General features: G+C 45.4%; 1 protein-coding gene across 1 annotated transcript in view; it reads left to right on the top strand.

Annotated features, from left to right (window-relative positions):
• The first annotated feature begins 4,986 nt into the window (after positions 1 to 4,986).
• LOC111760983 (anthrax toxin receptor-like) overlaps positions 4,987 to 20,532 on the top strand; it is a 58,040-nt gene continuing 42,494 nt past the window's right edge. Inside the window, exon 1 of the mRNA XM_071215571.1 lies at positions 4,987 to 5,158. The gene's annotated coding sequence lies outside the window, so the exon portion shown is untranslated. The remainder of the gene's footprint in view (positions 5,159 to 20,532) is intronic.

Genomic DNA, 20,532 nt, shown 5'->3' on the forward strand with positions numbered 1-20,532 from the left:
TGATGTTGGGTATATGGGAGTTCCCTATCTTGTGTATGAGAGTTACTGTGATCTAAAACTTTTTCTAAAAATTAGAAAAATAAAGAAAGGATATAGACACTGAGGAAGAAATGAAAGAAAGTGCCTTGCCACTGTACATACAGAGCAACACCTATTACAATGATAAAAGGCAAAATGTTTGAAACAAAGTTTTATAATATTTTACATTTTATTAATACACCAATTCATTTTTACTTTAGTATTTCTCAATTATTATGTATTCTATTTCTAAGCTTTAAACCCATCACTGTATTTCAATTTCCTATTAATTGAATTTGGCAATATATTAGGTTTCATTGCTGAAGAAAATTTGGACCACAGAGAGGTTCAACTATCGCAGTGGAGGAACACTGGTGTGGGATGTTATTGATGGGGGGCACATGAGTGAGGGGGAGTTCTCCAGGGCATGTATATAGGGGACATAAAAATGTTCTGATACATGTTGGATATTTTTATAGAAGTTACAGTTACAAACATCAACAGAGGGAGTACTGAGTTCCTACCCAGGGGAGCTCTGTCACATTCCCCAATGGAACAGCAACAATCCCCTAAGTGTAACAGCAAAGACCAACAAGGAAGGATGGTCCAATAATGAGCCCTTTATACTGATGACTATGCTTATGAACCTGTGTGCCTGAAATATGAACTGGCTTAGAGCTGCAGGGTACCTAAGAGTTACCTCATGAAAGCCTCGATGCTGCATAAATGTGGCCACTCTCTAAGCCAAACTCAGCATGTAAATGTATTACCTTCCCCCCAGCATGGGACATGACTCCTGGGGATGAGCCTCCCTGGCCCCGAGGGATTACAACCAATCACTAACTGCTGATGCAACTAGAAAGAGACCTTGAATAAAAGGGTCAACTCAGACCAGCAGAATATCTCAGCCCAAATGTATGATCCAGTGTTAAAAATGACTTTTTGACCTTGAATAAAAGGAGGAATTGGCAAACACAAATGAGTTTATATGGCTAAGAGTCTTCAAAAACGAGTTGGGAGGTCATCAGAGGGGTCACACTTATGCACACCTCAGCAGGACCCCAGAGAGAGCCAAAGTAGATGCAACCCTAGGTGCTGGTTCTCCTGAAGGCTATGGAGATCCACAGGGTATATGGTCATGGCAGATTGATTTGGAGTTCTGTGCCATGTCAGAGGGCCCTACTTTGGACTTTGTGCTCCTGAGTGTGATAGAGCTGGACTCAGATGTGACCTTCCTACACATGCCTCTTCTGTCACTTTTACTGAAACTGTGGTTGGTGCTAGGGATGGTGCATGCTTAGGGGTCTGGACTGCCCATGTGCCAGCTGGGCCTTGAGCCTCAGTAGAGTTGGGACTCCTACTCTTTGTTTCTTTGGACTTACCCAGGCCAGCTAACAGAGAGATGAAGATGGTAAACACCACACCAGGGAATCAAAAGTGCCAACAACTGCAACCAGAGGAATTGCATTCATCATTCATGGAACCTAAGCCCCCTTTTGATCTAGAGGTGGAATGGACATCACCATCCCAGGGTCCACAGGATGGAGGAATAAAATATGGATTAGAGTGGGCTTACTGACATTTTACTATAAAACTATTGTGACTAGTAATAGAAGAAATTGTAGCATTGAGGTGGAGAATGAGACCACGGTAGTTGCTGAGGGCAGGGAGAGGGAAGAAGGGATGTGATGTGGGGGCATTTTGGGGACTTTGAGTTGTCCTAAATGATACTGCAGGATCAGATGCTGAACTTTATATATCCTGCCATAACCTTCTGAATGTATGGGAGGAGAGTGTGAACTACATGTAAACTATTATGTATGTGGTGTAGCAGTGCTCCAAAATGTGCTCAACAAAGTGCGATGAGTGTGCCACAATGATGGAGGAGGTTGTTGGTGTGGGAGGAGTGGGGTGCAGGAGTCGGGGGTATACGGGAACCTCATATTTTTTAATGTAACTTTATTTTGTGTGATGTATATATCTTCAAAAATATATAATTTACAAAAATGATGGGGTGGGGTGGGGAGTGGGGTATATGGGAACTTCATGTTTTTAAAATATTTTTTAATGTAGTGTTCTTTGTAATCTATTAACTTTAATTAAAAAAGTGTAAAAATAAATAAAACAAAATGGATCAAGGACGTAAATATAAAAGAGACAACTATAAAGCTCCCAGAAGAAAATGTTGAGAAACATCTTTAAGATCTTGTGGTAGGGAAACGGACTTTGGCCCAGTGGTTAGGGCGTCCATCTACCACATGGGAGGTCCGCGGTTCAAACCCTGGGCCTCCTTGACCCGTGTGGAGCTGGCCACGTGCAGTGCTGATGCCACTGCGTGCAAGGAGTGCCCTGCCACGCAAGGGTGTCCCCCGCATGGGGGAGGCCCACACGCAAGGAGTGCGCCCGTGAGGAAAGCCGCCCAGCATGAAAAGAAAGAGCAGCCTGCCCAGGAATGGCGCCGCCCACACTTCCCGTGCTGCGGACCACAACAGAAGCGGACAAAGAAACAAGACGCAGCAAATAGACACCAAGAACAAACCAGGGGAGGGGGGAATCAAATAAATAAATAAATCTTTAAAAAAAAAAAAAGATCTTGTGGTAGGTAATATTTTCTTAATCTTATACCGATAGCACAAACAATGAAAGAGAAAATTGATAAATGGGACCTCCTCAAAATTAAACACTTTGTCCTTATAGGACTTTGTCAAAAGGGTGAAAAGGCAGCTGAATCAATGGGGGTAAATATTTGGCAATCACATATCTGATAAGGGTTTAATATCCATGTTATATAGAGGTCATACAACTCAACAATAAAAAGTCAAACTGCCTGATTAAAAAATGGGCAAAAGAGTTCAAAAGACAATTGTCCAAAGAAGAAATACAAATGGTGAAGAAACACATGAAAAATGTTCAACATCACTAGCAATTAGGGAAATGCAAATCAAAACTACGAGATATTATTTCACACCTGCTAGACTGGCCACTAGTAAAAGTTGGAAAAGTGTAAGTGTTGGAGGTAGGAACACTTATTCACTGTTGGTTAGAATGTAGAATGGTACAGCCACTGTGGAGGACAGTTGGGCACTTTCTAAGGATGTCGAATATAGACTTACCATGTGACCTGGATATACCATTACTAGGTATATAGCCAGAAGAACTGAGAGCAGTGTAACGAACAGACTTCTGCACACCCATCATTATTCACGATTGTTAAAAGCTGGAAACAACCCAGGTATCCATCAACTGATGAATGGGTAAACCAATTGTGGTGTATTCTCCCAATGGAATAGTATGCAACCATAAGAAGAAATGTGGAAACATGACAACATGGATGAACCTGGAGGACATTATGTTGAGTGAAGCAAGCCAGATACAAAAGAACAAATACTGTTTGATTGTGCTATTATGAACTGAACATATACTGTAAAATTATGGAGTGACGCCTTCTCCCAGGGGTTCCAGGCACCCTCTGCCTGCCCCTTCTCCCCCAGCAGCTGGGATCCTAGGCCCTCCCTTCAACAACACGTGCTCGCACCCGGAGCCCCTGCACGCCGGCTTTGCGCTCCCTCCCTCAGCAAACACTTCAGCCATGTCCCCCCGGGAAGCTGCGTGGAGGAGAAAGGCCCCAAAGGACCAGCCGGCCCCGCGGGGCGGCCCCACCACCGACTCCACGAGGCCCAGCGCCGCTGGCATCCGACTCCACGGTGTGGGCACTGCTGGTCCTGGGGCCTGAGGCTCCTGGTCTGATAAGGGCTGAGCGCGGGGCTCCCCTCCTCCGCGCACAGGGCACTTCCCCGCAGCCAGAGCAGGTGGTGATCGCAGTGCTGAGCTCGGGGATGTGAAAGAAGAGCCCGTGCCCCGTCACTGCACCCCCAGCCCAGAGCCAGCTCCAGGCCGGGGGACTCAGAGGGACCCCGGCCCCCCTCCCTGCCGGCTTGAACCGCGGCGTGGCCCCGCGGCCCTGTCAGCGCCTGGCCCTGGCCCGGGGGCGCTGAGCAGTTGGGTCCCCCAGCTCCGCCTCCAAGCCAGGAGAGTCGCGGCTGGACCCCCGGGTCGGGGGCTGCGCCAGCCCGGGCGGGGCTTTCTCTCCAGGAGAAAGGGCCCCTCAGGACAGACGGGGGCTCCCAGAGCCCCTCCCGCTCCCCCAGCCGGCTTTCCCTCCGACCCCTCCAGAGGCAGCCCCAAGGGAGAGTCTGGAGACCCTCGGAGCCCGCGGCTGGCCCCGCCTCCCCCACTGCCTGCTGCAGGCCCTCGGCGCTGGCCCCTCCTGCAGGGCCTCGGTTTCCCCCTGGAGCTGGTCAGGGGAGGACCGCCTCCTGCTGGGCGAGGAGAGGGAGGCGTCCTCAGCCTGCGAGCACCCTCTGGGTTCCACTTGCGTTCCCCGCAGGATTGACAGTAACAGGACCAGAGAGATGCCTGAGCCCAGCCTCTGCCTCCAGGCTCTGCTCCCAGGCCGGGGTGGGGAGAGCGGGTGGGGGGCGAGGGAGTGCCGGGTCCTCATCCGCCAGCACCCAGACCCTTCTGGTAACATGCTATTAAGCAAAAACGCAGCGATTTTGAGAGTCCTAGAGGCCCCCTGTGAGGGTCTGGGGGAAAGGGGCGCCTCTTTAGCCCCCTCCCACCCCGCACAGATCCTGTGACTCCCCCTTGCAGTTGTGAGCAGCCCCGCAGTGCTGCAGGTCACAAAGGGGCCACGTCAGCCTCATGGCCGTCGTAATAACCTGGCCCCGGGGCGGCGGAAGGGGGCGAGCAGGCAGTTGCGGCTGGTTCCCAGAGCCAGTCGCTGTCTTGCTTGGCGCGCTCCGTGGGTGCGTGGCGAGGTCGTGCGTGTCTAGGCTAGAGGCGCGGGCCGGCGGCCGCTGAGCACGCGCAGAGGCGGAGGTAGCGCTTGGAAGAGACGTTGGTGGACTTGCTGGGCCTGACTCCAGGCTTCCAGAGATACCAGACGGATGGGGAGCCGCGCTCCCCGGGCGCCCGGGCCAGCGCCCTTATGGCTGCTGCTGCTGCTCCTGCAGCTGCAGGTGTTGAGCGTGGGGGGCAGACCCCATCACGTTCGGAGCGGGAGGGGCACGTGGCTCCAGAATACAGGGGATTTGGGAACCTGCCAGCCCTCCTTGGATCTCTATTTCGTCCTGGACAAGTAAGTTGCTGGGGGCGCCTGGTGCACTGGGGGTGGGGGTGGGGGGCGGGGAGGGTTGTTGGAGCAGGTCCAGGCTCCACAGGGAGGTTCTGCCTGGGTCCAGGGCCTGGGGAGCCCCTGTTTTGTGGGCGCTGCGGGAGGCCCAGGGGTCAGTCGCAAGAGAGGTGGCTCTGGGAACGCCTCGTTTCCCGAGGCAGAAGGATGCTCCAGGCTTTTGTGTCCAGATACTTTTCCTTTGGAGGTTTCTACTGAGAAATAGACTAAGATGCAAGGCAACCAAGACGTTCATTTGGCCTCAATGGCAATTCGGGGAGCAGAGATTCAGGGAGCACCCCAAGTAGTGTTGTGTTGTGGCATCTCCAAGCAAGAGATTTCAAAGAAAAAGACGAGCACAAAAGTTGACTGTGGCTGGAGGATGGTTGGGGTTATGTTAGGAGTTAGCTGAGTCCTTTCATTGCGCTTTGCTTTTTGGTGTGGGGATGCCCCTGAGATTTTGAGGAGCCTGTGCCTGAGGCTTTGCAGACTCGAGTGGTTTGTGACACCTGAGACCTGCCTAAGAGTCACCTCCCGCGTGGCCTCCTGACTCCATTTGAAATCTCTTGGCTGTCAAACTGTTTTCTTTTAGTTCTTTATAAGGAAGGGAACATAAGCCACCACAATGTTTCTGAAGCTTCTGTCCCTTCTTTTAAGTGGCCTTCAAGTGGGCTGATCTTTAGTCTATAAGACTTCTGGCTTTACAGGGTCCCAAAGAAGCAGGTTCGTGGCTTTCTTTGGGTATTTTAAGTGTCGCTGGTGCTTGGAAAATCCTTTGCTTTGCTTCTTCTGGTGGCTTTGCTTCCTTCTTCACAGTCACTTTCAGGAGCAGCTGGCGGGTCTGCTTGTGGCCTTGGCCCCTGGGCAGTGGCTCACATACCTCCTGGCCCCTGTGAGGTTGTCCTTCCAAAGAAGGAAAGGGAGGTGCAGGGTCAGCCTTGGAGAGATTGTCTTGCTTCTACCTTCAGCTCCTCCTGTTGGGTTGACAGTGAACTTTGCATTCATTGAAGAGTAATGGAAGTGCAACCAATGGTAATTCTGCTGGAGCACTTTACGGTTTCACCGTGGTTGTCTTCTTTCATCCTCCAAACAGCCCTGGAATGGAGAGGAGCAAACGGGGGTGTCCATCCAAGTCTGGGTGGGAGGGGTGAGGCCCCAGGGGTGAGTGAGGGACCCAGGAGCAAGTGATGGAGGCAGATCTTGGAAGAGAATCCCTTCCTCTGCCTAGTGGGGGGACTTCTGACACACCCTGGACAGGTCTCGCCTGGTTGACGCCCCCTTGGAGAGTGGATCAGGGTTGGAGGACGGCTGGATCTGGAGGGGATGACAGCCTCTCTAGTTTAGTCTTTCTGGAAAGGGCAGTGAGGCCAGAGGGCCCCCCGCTGCTGGGCAGCCATCCTACTGCTCTCCCAGGCTCTGCTGTTTGGCCCAGTGGGGGCACAGCCCAGCCAGGGTTGGAGGAGGAGCTTGGCACCAGGGGTGTGTGAAATCACATTAACTGAGCACTTACTACATGATAAGCAACGTACTAGACACTTTAGTCCCTGACAACTGAGGGAGTGTGTTCGATTCCCCTCTTTTAGGATGAGGCGACTAAGGCTTGGAGGGGCTAAGTGGGTTGGTCAAGGCCACATAAACCTAGTTTGCATTTATATTTCCTTACTGGCTAATGATGTAGGTGCTCTTTTCATATGCTTATTTTTCATTTGTGCATCTTCTTTGGTATGTTCAAGTTTTTGCCTTTTGTTTGACTGAGTTTTTTATGCTTCTGTTGTTGCATTGCAAAAATTTCTGTATATTTTAGACATTAAACCCTTATTAGTCTATGATCTGCCGCTATTCTCCCATTTTGTAAAATATTTTCAGTTTTCTTAATACTGCCTTAATGAATTAGTTTTAATTGTCATGAAATGGAACTTACATATTGTTTCTTTTGTTGTTCATACTTTGGCATCATATCTATGACTCCATAGCCAAATAGTATATCATAAAGATTGTTTTCTTCAAAGAGCTTTGCATTTTTAGCCATTATAATTAGGACCTTCATCCAATTTGAGTCAATTTTTGTATATGATATGAGGTAGGAGTCGAGCCTCATTCCTTTGCAAGGGGATATCCAGGTTTTAATGATGTCATTTGTTAGAATCTAATCTTTCACATATGTGTGTTACTGACAATTTTGTACAAAATCAATTGTCCATATATGTTTGGGCTTATTTCTGTACTTTCAATTCTATTCCAGTGGTCCAACGATGCATTATCTTTAGGCCAGTTCCACACTGTTTTGATTACTGTAACTTTGTAGTGTATTTTGAAATTGGAAAACGGTATGCTTTCAACCTAATTCTTCTCTTTCAAAATTGTTTTGTTATCTGAGGTTCCTTGCAGTTCTATGTGAATTTGAGGATCAGCTTTTCCATTTCTGCAAAAATGGCTGCTGTAATTTGACAGTGATTGTGTTGGATCTACAGATTCTATTGGGCAGAATTGACATTTTGGCAATATTAACTCTTTCAATCCATGGATATGGGATTTGTCATGCCACACATTTATGCCTTCTTTAATATCTTTCAATTCTCTTTTGAAATTTTCACTATAAAAGATTTTACATCCTTGCTTAAATTTATTCCTAGATATATTATTCATTTATATGCTGTCATAACTGGAATTGTTTTCCTATTTTTGTGTTTAGATTGTGCATTGTTAGTATATAGAAACATAATTGATCTTTAATGTGTTAAACTTGTACCCAGTTGCTTTGCTGAATTTGTTAATTCTAGTAGTTTTCTTATGGATTCCCTTGGCTTTTCTATTTAAAAGACAACATCATTTGCAAAATAGATAGTTCAATTTCTTGATTCCAATTTGGATACAGTTTATTTCTTCTTCCTTCTTAATTGTTCTGGCTAGGACTTCTAGTACAATATTGAATATTGAATAGCATGATTAAAATGGGCATCCTTATCTTGTTTCTGATTTTAAGGGGAAAGATTTCAGTTTTCATCATTGAGCAAGATGTTAGATGCGAGTTTTTCTTTTTTCTTTTTTGTCTTTATTTTTTTTGTTACATTAAAAAAATATGAGGCCCCATATAACCCCCACCCCCTCACCCCACTCCTCCCCCATAACAACAACCTCCTCCATCATCATGAGACATTCATTGCACTTGGTGAATACATCTCTGAACACCACTGCACCTCATGGTCAATGATCCACACCATAGCCCACACTCTCCCACAGTCCACCCAGTGGGCCATGGGAGGACAAACAATGTCCGGTAACTGTCCTTGCAGCACCACCCAGGACAACTCCAAGTACCGAAAACACCCTACATCACATCTGTTCCTCCCCCTCCCTACCCCCAGCAGACACCATGGCCACTTTCTCCACACCAATGCCACATTTTCTTCGATTACTCATCACAATAGTTCATGAATAGAATATCAGTAATTCCACTCTAATCCATACTCTATCCCTCCATCCTGTGGACCTTAGAATGGTTGTTTCCACTCCACATCTATATCAAGAGGGGGCTTAGATTCCACAGGCATGCTGGATGCAATTCTCCTGCTTTCAGTTGTAGGCACTCTTGGCTCCCTGGTGTGGTGGTTGACCTTCTTCACCTTGTTGGCTGAGTGGGGTAAGTCCAATAAACCAGAGTGTAGGATTTGCAAGTCTGCTGAGGCTCACGGCCTGGCTATCACATGGTCAGTCCAGAGATTCAGGTCCCCTGGGTATACATTAAACCCCAGCACCAACTACAGTTCTGGTAAAAGTAACAGGAGAGACTTGTGGACAAAGATCACATCTGAGTCCAGCTCCATCACACGGAAACACAAACTCCAAAGTAGGGCCAACTGACATGGCACTGAACTCCATCTGCCATGACCATAGAACCTGTGGGTGTCTGTAGCCCTGAGAAGAACCAGTACCTGGGATTGTATCTACTTTATCTGTCTCTGGGACTCTGCTGAGGTGTGTGGAAGGGCAACCCCTCTGATAACCTCCTGGCTCTTTTTGGAGACTCATAGCCATATGAACTCATTTGTCCTTTCCATTTCCCCCTTTTATTCAGGTCAAAAAGCATTTTTAACTCCTGGTATTATATGTAGACTGAGATATTCTGCTGGTCCGAGTTGGCCCTTTTATTTAAGGTCATTTTCTAGTAATTGACCTTTATCATAAAGAAAAAGTTCCCTTCTAATCCTAGAATTCTAAGTGTTTTAATCAAGAAAGGGTGCTGGTTTTTTTCCAAGTGTGTTTTCTGCATCCATTTAGATGATCATGTGTTTTTGTTTCCTTCATTCTATTCATGGATTGATTTTCATATATTGAACCAGTCTTGAATTTTGGGATATATACCACTTGGTCATGGGTACAATCTTTTGTCACATGCTGTTGGATTCAGTTTGCTAGCATTTTGTTCAAGTTTTTGGCATCAGTATTCACAAGGGAACTTGCTCTGTAATTTTCTTTCCTTATTAGCCTTTGGTATCCAGGTAATGCTGGCCTTATAGAATGAATTATAAAGTGTTCCTTCTTTTTGAATGCTTTGGAAGGATCAGAGAAGGATTGGTGTTATTTTGTACTTGAAGTATTGGTAGAATTAACTATTGAAACCATCTATTCCTGGACCTTTGGTGAATGGTTCTGTTTATTCAGTGTCTTTATTTGTTATAGATTTGTACAGATTTTCTCTTTCTTCTTGAGTCAGTTTAGGTAGTTGATGTATTTTTAAGACTTTTTCTAATTGACCTTGGCCCTCTAATTTGTTGGTATAAAATTGTTTAGAGTACTCTTTTATAATTCTTTTTATTTCTATAAAGTCAGTAATGACATCACTATTTTATTTTGATTTTAGTTATTTGTATATTTTTTCTTTGACACTGTAGGTAAAATACAGTCCTTTTTGTCCAATTATCATAAACCCAAGTTTATTTCCATTGATTGTCTCAAATGGTTTTCCATTCTCCATTTCATTAATCTGTGGTCTAATATAGAAATTATTTCCTTCCTTCTGGTAACACTGAATTTATTTTGCTCTCACTGGTTCATCAGAATGTGAAGTCAAGTTATTGATTTGAGATTTTTCTCTTCTTTTTCATATAGGAATTCATTGCTATAAATTTCCTTTTCAGCACTGCATTCATTCTATCCCATGAATTTTGGTATGTTGGCTTTAAAAAAATATTTCTAAGTATTTTCTCTTTTTTTCTACCTTTTTAATTTAAAAAAAATGTTACATTAAAGGAATATGAAGTCTCCATATATCCCCTACTCCCCTCACCCTACTCCTCCCACATCAACAACTTCTTTCATCATCGTGGCACATTCATTGCATTTGGTGAATACATCTTGCAGCACTGCTGCACCACATGGATAATGGTTTACACTGTAGTTTACACTCTCCCCCACTCCACCCCGTGGGCCATGGCAGGACATGCAATGTCCAGCATCTGTCCCTGCAGTTCCACCCAGGACAACTCCAAGTCCTGAAAATGCCCCCACATCAGATCTCTTCTTAATTTCCTCTGTGATTTCTTCTTCAACCCACTGGTTTTGAAGAGTTTGTAGTTTAATTTCCACATATTTATAATTTTTCCAGTGATCCTTCTGTTATTGATTTCTAGCTTCATTCCATTGTGCTCCAAGAAGTTACTTTGTATGATTTTCATTTTTTAAAATTTACAAGTCTTATGCCCTAACATATGGTCTTCCTATGGAATGATCCATGTGCACTTGAAGGATGTATGTGTTCTGTGTCGTTGGGTAAATTGCCCTATATATGTCTCTTAGTTCTAGGTGGTTTATGGTGCTATTTCAATTTTCTATTTCTATGCTGATTTTCTGTCTCAATGTTTTATCTACTATGGTAAATGGTGTGTTGAAACTATTATTATAGAACTGTCTATTTCTCCTTTCAGCTCTTTCTACTTTTTCTTCATGTATTTGGGGCCCTGTTGTTACATGCATATATGTTTTATAATTGTTATATCTTCTATTTTAATTGACTCTTTTAGCAATATATAATAACCATCTTTGTTTCTTGTAAGAGTGTTTGCTTACCATATATTTTTTCAGATATGAAAGATATCAGATATCCATCTTAGCTCTCTTTTGGTTATAATTTGCTTGGGACATTCTTTTTCATTTTTTCACTTTCAACCTATTTGTGTCTTTGGAATAAAAATGAGTCTCTTGTAAGTGCATATAGTTGGATCATGCTTCTTTATTCTTTCTGCCAATCTCTACCTTTATATTTGAGTGTTTAATTCATTTAGACTAAGGTATTTATTTAAAAGGCAAGACTTCTAGCATTTTGCTACTTGCTTTTTGTATGTCTCATCCATTTTTATCCCTCCTTTGCTCCATTATTATCTACCTTTTTTTGCTAAGGTGATCCTTTATCATGACCCATTTTAAATCACTTCTCATTTCCATTTGTGTAGATAATTTGGACATTTTTGTGATTAACATATGGATCACATTTGACATAATAGATCTATTATAGTTTATTTTCAATAGTTTACACATAACCTTTTCCTATTTCTCTCCTTCCCTATGTTACATTTATTGAAAGGTTCTTCTTACATGTGTGCTCTATAATGTATCACTATGGTTGACTTTATGCATTTGAACTTTAAGCCATATAATAAATAAAAGATGGTTTTACAAATGACACATGCAGTAATATTGACATTTACATTTAGCCATATATGTACTAAACCACAGGTCTTTATTTTTCAAACAGCTTGGAGTTGATGTCTAGTGTTCTTTCCTTTCAATATGAAGGAGTTCCTTTAACATTTTTATAAGGCATGTCTATTTGTAATGAACTTCCTCAGTTTGTGTTTATTTGGAAATATCACAGTTTCTCCCTCATATTTGAGGAGAAATTTTGTAGATATATTATTTTCCTTTGACAGTCATTTTTTTCTTTCAACTCTTCAAATCTTTCACGCCATTGCCTTCTGTCTTCCATATATTTGAATTAACAACCAAATGTTAATCTTCCTAAGCATCCCTTTTACAAGATGTATCACTTCATTCCTGCTGTTTTCAAGATTCTCTTTTTATCTCTGGGCTTTGCCATTTCCACTAAAATGTGTCTTAATGTAGATCTCTTTGAATTTATCTATCATGAAGTTGATTGAGCTTATTGGATTAGTTTATTTCTATCTTTCATCATATTTGTGACATTTTTGGCAATTATCTCTTTTAGAATTCTTTCTTCCACTTTTTCTCTTCTACCTCTGGGATTCCTATGACATATGAATTGGTACACTTGATATTGTCCTACCATTTCCTTATACTCTCTTCACTTTTTCATTCTTTTTTCTTTCTGCTTCTCAACTTGCATAATTTCAATGGTCTTATCTTCTGGTTTGCTGATCCTTTCTTCTTGTTTCAGTCTGTCCATGCTATTGAATTTTCCTCATGTTAGAATAATTTTAGTTCAAGAATTTCTATTTGATTCCTCTTTATAATTCCTGTCTCATGATTGAAATAATAATTTTGTTAATATATTGTTTTCCTGGTTTCCTTTAGTTCATTTGTCCTGTTAAGAGAATTGATCTATGATCTTTGATTAGTAATCCAAGTGACTGGGATTCCTCTGTTAAAAGATTCTTTTGAATTCATTTTTTCCTGCAAATGAGTCATACTTTCCTCTCTCCTTGCATTTTTGTAATTTTTGGTTGAGAATTGGACATTTTGAGTTTCGAGTATTGTGGTCACTCTGCAGGCTAGCTATTGCCTTCCTCAGTCTTCCAGATCAAATAAAAGACAAAAAAGTGAGGGGGTAGAATAATAAGGAAAAAAACATACCCTCACCCCTTCCAAAAATGTCTGCCACCCCTTAATTCTCTAAGTAGATGCCAGTGGAAAGCTGGAAGCTATTGTTGCCAGGAAAGCCAAAATCAAGGCTTGTGTCTCTGCAGGTCCTTCATGACCCATCCACCAGAAAATACACACAAAAAGAGAAATGAAACTGTGTTAGTCAGGGTTCTCTAGAGAAACAAAATCAATAGTAGATATCTGTCAATAGTATGCGATTTTATAAGAGTCTCTTATGTCACCGTGGGTTTGCACACGTCCAGGTTCCACAGGCAGGCTGCAAAGCATGGCTCTGATGAACATCCAATGAAGGTCCTTGATGAGTTTCTGGGAGATGTTGGCTGTCCAAAGACGAGATGGGAAATTCTCTCTGAGTGCTGAATCACTTCCCCTTTTAAGGAATTCAACTGATTAGATAAAGTGTCACTCCTTGCTGACAGAAATCTCCCTGACTGATGTAGATGTAATCAGCTATCTATGCAGTAAAATCAGTGGTGACTAAAGCCTATAAATGCCCTTTTACTACAGTTAGCCCAGTGCTTGGTTGACCAAACAACTGGGTACGATTACCTGGCTGAGTTGACACATTAGTCTAACCATCACAGATACCGACCAAATATAAAGATGCTTGGATCTTTACCAGAACCCCCTTCTGCTGAGTGGGCCCAGACTGAACTTAGCATGTGTGCTGGTGTCTCAGGATTTCCCAAACTGACCTTGACCTCCAGCCAGACTTTTAGAAATGATGTTTCCTCTGCCCACAGTGACTACAGCCAGCTACTCCTAGAATCTATGACATATTGCCATAGCTGTGCCACCTCCACTGCCAGCACTGCAGGTCTCATGGTTTCTAGTCTTCATTACAAAAACTGAATTATTGGCAGTCTTTCCTTACATCCTGAACTCCCATCATTGTTCTGAATGTCTGATCTGGTTTTGGGGTTACCCCCTAGTTAATTACACTCTCTTTTTCTAGCTCATTTTTTTTGAGGTGGAGGGAAGATTCTTTAATACTTCCTATTTTACTATTTTGCTCCTAATAGCTCTCATTTGGCTTCTTAAAAGAGGGGAGGAAGCACAGGTACCTCTAGGTATCCTTGGAGGGCAGGGGACAGGGTGAGCAACTCAAGTTGCCTATGGCCCAGATCAGACCCTAGGATTGATGATGCTCTACATGGTCCCTTTCTCAAACTCAGTCTATACAATTGCCAGTCCACGATGCTACTGGATTATGAAAATGGAGTATATGCTGAGCTTGCCAAAGAAATCACCCTTGTATACACATTGCATATCCTCAAGGTGGCATGTGGCCAGAGGTGGGTGCAGAAGTCTTATCAGGACCACAGTGGACTTCTTAACCCCAGGGAACTAATGTGCCCTCTTTCCTGAGCTCGGCGCACATTCACGTGGGGGTTGGAGAAGATGATGGGGAGGATATAGGTTGGTGGAGAATATGGTAATTGGCCACATTCCAAACCCATATTGAAAGCAGAGGCCATGAAATTTTTGACAGTTTGAGTGGGGAAGGTGAGTTGTGGCCTGGACTGGGGTAAGTGTAAGGAGGAAGTGAACGCCCCTGACTGAGTGTCTGACAACACTGTGGGTAAATGGCATTACCCTTACTTTGTAGAGAATGAGAGGAGGAGGCTCATGGACTGAAAGTGATCTGTTGACACTTCTAGAAGGAAGACCTGGAGACAGAATAGAAACTCTGGAGTGTGCAACTCCAGGACCCAGTCCTAAACCAATGGCTGGGGTCCCTGGGAGCTGCTGATGTGGTCTTGGAGGCAAAAATAATCTGTTAGGGAAGCGGCTGTGGCTCAATCAGTTGGGCTCCCGTCTACCATATGGTGGTAGGCTTGTGAAGGCAGGCTCGCCTGCACACCGTGGAGAGCCAACCCAGCAAGGTGACGCAACTAAAAGGGAGACAAGTAAAATCATAGAGGAGTGTGCAGCAAATGGACACAGAGTGCAGACAAAAAGCAAGCCACAAAGGGGGGGCAATAAATATAAATAAATGTACAGACACACAGAAGAAAGCACAGTGAATGGACACAGAAAGCAGACAACAAACAAGCTGCAAGGGGTGGGGGGAATTTAAAAAAAAATCTGTTAGCTGTGTGGAGGGTCTCTGGTTATCACTCCCATTCAGGGACACCCAGGATTTGGGGACCAGGTGTTTACACTGGATGGACTTGGAAAATGTGGGTGAGCCCCTACTGTGTGCCTACTTCCTTGACTGGGGCACCTCTGAGTCCTAGGGAAGGAACTCCATGCTGAGGGCAAAGCCTGTGCAGAGATCCAGAGAAAGCAGATGTCAGGTGGTCTAGGAGCTTAAAGAAGGAAGGGGAGAAAGGAAGAGGAAGAGGAGAGGACAGGCCAGATGGCAGGGACCTGGGGCCATGAATAAGGTTTGCTCTTCATCTCAAGGGCATTTGGGGGTCACTGAAAGGAGGCCTTCATCAGAAGTGTGGTGGGTCAGACTTGTGTTTTCAAAAGAGCCTTTGGCATCTGTGGAGAGAATGGATATGAAGGAGGAAGGATGGAAGCAAGGACTGAAGTGCAAACGAGAAGTTAGCCCAGACTTCTGCTCCCATGGCTCTGCCCCTGCAGTCATTTTTTCTTGATTTTGTCCCATCTCTGACCCTTTGTGCCAAGGCTGGCAGTGCCTGTACTCAGAAAATTCTCAAAATTCTTGTCAGTTTTGCATGCAGTTCAAGAGTGCCCATGCTACCAGACAAAAGGATTTCCCACAGATCCTTCCTGGATAAATGCATTTCCAAGCCTGACTTCCTCTGAAGTGGCTGGTTGGATCCATGAGTCATACACCTCATCTTTGCAAATTTCAGTTCAACCAAAGCCTCCTGAGGGACCGTGTTCTTGGGAGCTCCCTTCCTCCAATCTTGGGGAGGGCCCTAATAGAGCTGTTTCCGTGCCTAATCAGAATATGTTGTCTTGATTGGCTGAGAACTTTCCAAAGCATCAATAGCTGGTTCCTTTTAGACTTGTTTTCCCTCCCTCAATTTGCTAAAAATAGCAAGGAGATACCAGGCAGCATTTTCCACACTTACCTTGGAAATTTCCTAGCTAAACATCCAAGAGCTCACTTACAAGTTTTGTCTTCCATCCAGCTTAGCTACACAATTTCACCAAGTTCATTGCTACATAATAAGGATTTGCCTTTCTTCCAGTTTCCAAGAACACATTCATCATTTCCTCCTAAGGCCTCACCAGAAGCACTTTTGATGTCCATATTTCTATAAACATTATGTTCATTGCAATACAAGTATTCTCTAAGTTGATAAGAAGCTTTCTCTACACCTTTCAGTTATTTCTGAACCCTCACCAGAAACATTTGTTTGCCAATTTCTCTTTTTTTATTAGAACAGTTGTAGGCTTACAGAAAAATCATGCAAGAAAAAGAATTCAAATATACCATCCTATTATTAATACCTTACATTAGTGTTTTACATTGGTTACAATTCATGAAAGGACATTTTATAATTGTATTATTAACTGTAGTCCATAGTTTACAATTTGGTTCTCTGCCTGAGTTGTACAGTCCTAAGTTTTCTTTAAAAAATTTAATCTAGTAACATATTTACAACCTGACATTTCCCCTTTACCCACATTCATAATGTAATTCAGGGCTATGAATCAGTGTTGCTAATTACATTCACAATGCAGTGCAACCATCGCCACCATTCCTTACCAAAACTTTAGGATCAAACCAAATAGAAATTGTATACAATTTACTTTTAATATACACATTTCTACCACTCGTCTCTTCAAAGTAATCTAGGCTTTTTTTTTTTTAATCAAGTGCTTCACATTCTTCCAACCCTCACCCATTATCCAATTCTAAAGCCACTTCCATATGTTTAGATAATTTTAAAAGCAGCACCCCACTCCCAGTACCAAAATCTGTCTTGGTTTGCCGACACTGTTGAGGCACACAATGAGTTAGCTTAGAACAGCCTTTTATTGGCTCACAGGTTTCAAAGTCCCACACTAAGGCCCAATCAAGGACATGCTCTTCCCAAAGTCTCCAGTATTTGCTGATGGCGTGCTGCAGTCCCTGAGGGTCCCTGCCTGACTTTCTGCTCTGGGGGCTGTGAGCCAGGGCCCCACACTGACATTCCTCCTCAGTCTCCAGCCCCACCTCCATCAGGCTGGATGGCAACACCTGGAGGAACGCAGCCCGGTGCCTCGACCCTGTGAAGAAGGAAGGAATGTTCCTTCTCAGTTGCAGCTTTATCCTTCCAGGTTTCGACCAGAACGAGGCAGGCCCACTCTTGATTCTTTTCGCGGAAAAGGAAAGGCTCAGGTTGAGTGAGGAAGCCCTCGCCTGGGTCTCTGCTGGGTTGACTGTGCCTGTCCTCAGCTGTTGGCCAAGATCCCTGCAGCTGGGATAGCCTCTGCATTTCCAGGGCCCACGCCGAAGCCCCCTGGTGGGGGGATAGCCCCACAGGCAAGGGAGGTGGGAAGGGACGTCCGGGGCTGCCCCCACCCCCCTCCGCTCTCTGTAGCACCACAGTACCCACCCACACCCTTTGTCTGCCCATGACATGGCTCTTTTCTGGCAGCACACAAGCCTCAGAGCACATGCCAGGTGTCCCGACCTGGGTTCCAGGCCAGGCTCTGTGGGATGTGAGCCAGGCCCGCCCCTCTCCATGCTTGGGGATCTCAAGGTCAGGATGTAAAATCCCTTGGTTCTTTCTTAACCAGCTCTCTGTGCAGCCTCCCCATGAGTGCTTTGGATTTGGACTGTCCTGTCACTTCTTCATCTCTGGGGTTTGCAGCCAAATTTGGGGGGGGATTTAACTGAAGGAAGGCCAAAGGATTTCAGCTGGTTAATTCTTTCTTGGACCTGGTGCGGCGGCTTGCTCGGTCGGTAGAGGTGGGGTCTGGCTGCGGACGAGGGGTCGGTCCAGCTCTGGACGAGGGGTCGATCCAGCTCTGGACGAGGGGTTGGTCCCGCTTGGGACGAGGGGTCGGTCTGGCAGCAGACGAGAGATCGGTCTCACAAGGGGTTGCGCGGTTCGGCTGACGGGGTCACCCGGCGAAGCCAGCGACGAAGGGGTCGCCCAGAGAAGCAGGCGACAAACTGGGGACAAGGGAGGCCAGGCCCTTGTCGGGGGCTCTCAGGACTGGAGGGCGCATGGCAGAAGAACTACCGCGGAGACAAGGTAAACAGGCAAGTCCACTTTATTGAGGGAGAGGCAACAGTTTTATAAGGGCTGGGGAAGGCTGATTGGTCGAAGCCATGCCCTGTTCTGATTGGTTGCCAGCGAAAGGTCAGTGGGCGGTACTGGACGGGGGAGGGGTGGTGATTAGGGATTGGCTGTTGCTGTTGCTGGGGGAAGGGGCAGGGTTTAGGGATTGGTGGCTGCTGTTGCTGGGGTAGAGGGCAGACTTGAGTTTCCCGCCCACGCCTGGCTGTTGCTGCTGTCGGGGGAAGGGAAAAGGGCAGATTGGATTTTTCCGCCCACGCCTGGCTGTTGCTGCTGTCGGGGGAGGGGAAAAGGGCAGACTGGAATATTCCGCCCTGCGCCTGCGCAGGGAGAAAGAAGAAGAAGGGTGCCGCCCCACAAGGCATCGTTGGCACCATCCAGGAGGAGGGGCGGCCGCGGAAGCATGGCGGCCGAGAAGGGGAGACCCGAGGGCACTCTGCGCCCATGCCTAGCTCCCTTCAGGGGTGGCGGTGAGTCCGACCAGCCACCCTATTATGGGGGCAGTGGCTTGGCCTGCCGCGGCCGCTCCCCCGCCAGGCCACACTTCAGCCCGAGGGGTGACCGCAACCTGGAGTAGATGGTTGAGGAGCGGCTTCTGATAGGCTGATGACAGATCTAGAACCTGTCCTAAATTCTCTTCCAAAGGGGAGAGGTCCTGCCTGTCCTGCTCCTCTCCTGGGCATCTCCGAGTGTCCCTTCATCTCCCTTTGGCCTGTGACATGCAGTTGGTCCATCTTTTCTTTGAGGCTTCACACAGCTTGCCTCAGGGGGCTGCAGCCTGGAACCCCCAGTTCACACCAGGCCTGAGCCAGTGTCACAGCAGAGATCTAGCCAACGGCCCGAGGCAGTGAGCCTGGAGTCTTCCAACAAAATTCTTTCAACCCATGAAATAGGCTGCCGCACAGCTTCCCTACAGCCTTGGCTGTGACTTGTACCCCCTTCCTCAGCATCTTTGAGATCCTGGTGTACTGCTGGATTAAGTCAGTTTCCAGGAACTGACCTTAGGAAGGCAGCAGATGCACAAGGATGAACAGAGACAGACAAGGCAGCAGTTACTCTGTGCTCTCCCTTTCAGAGGGCCATCCAGGTTCTCTTGTTTTCACCTTCTCAGGACCCCTCACAAGGCCACAAGGAGGTGCCTGTGGCTGATGTGCAGGTGTGGAATAAAGGGCATTCCAGGGTAAAGGCTGGATGGGATGCCTGGTCCCACCTGCCTGCCTCCTGTCCTTTCCTCTGACACTCCTGCCATCCACCACTTCCTGCTGGGAGTTGTCATCTCACTGCCCAAGAAGCATCAGCCTGCTCCGGACAGTCCTAGTAGCCAAATGTTGGGGCCTCTCCCCAAGATGCTTGAGACCTAGCAGCTCACTGGATGCCCTTGCAGGCCAATGGCCCCATGTGGCTTTTGTGGTCTGACCTCAGTATATTCAGGCAGTGGGAAGATCAGGAGGAAGGTACAGGCTTGATGCTGAAACATATTTTTTCCACCCTGTCTTGTTTGCTGCTTGGTTTCAGGATTCACAGCTCACAGAGTGGTTAGTGACCTCACAGGTCATCAGGCTCAATCTCCACCTGGGGATAGAACTGCACTGCTAATCTACCTCCACTCACACATGTCCAGTGCCCAGGGACACATTCTTTACGGAGACACTGTGAAGATAACTCTGAATTTTAGGTCAGGTTTCCTTGCATGGACCAACATTTTCATACCCTGCAGGAATGGCCCCATCTAAACTGAAAATTAACCTCCCATCTCCTGACCTCCAATCCTACCTTCCAGAAGCAGCCACTTGCAAAACCTCTTCTTTTGTGAGCATGTTGCACATTATTCTGATAACATGGTTGTACTGAGTACAGTTTCTTATTAAAGTTTACATATTATCTCTTGAACTCTTCCATTTTCCTAACAGAGTTAAATAATTTCAGACTAAGTATTTATTGCTTACTTTGCAATTACAATATATTGTTTATAGCTGAGCTATTTATTATGGTGTTTAGTTTTTAATGATTTGTTATGTTTATTTTTTATCTTGTTACTTCAGGGATCTTTTAGTTTCCCATGCTTTCTGATTATGTAGAAGCTTCCCTCTTATATAACTAGCTTCCCGATTTTTTCATAGATATTCTCTTAATTCTCTGAGACTATGAATTGCAGAATTTTTACATTTTATCCTGCTCACCGATTCTTCTGAATTTTTCTGGTTTTTGCTGTAGGTACTGATATTTTGGTCACAAATTTTAAGAGCTGAGGTGTTCCTCGAGTGTCTGACC

Source organism: Dasypus novemcinctus, chromosome 6 (genome assembly GCF_030445035.2).
Source record: "Dasypus novemcinctus isolate mDasNov1 chromosome 6, mDasNov1.1.hap2, whole genome shotgun sequence".
In the NCBI taxonomy this organism is placed as follows: domain Eukaryota; kingdom Metazoa; phylum Chordata; class Mammalia; order Cingulata; family Dasypodidae; genus Dasypus; species Dasypus novemcinctus.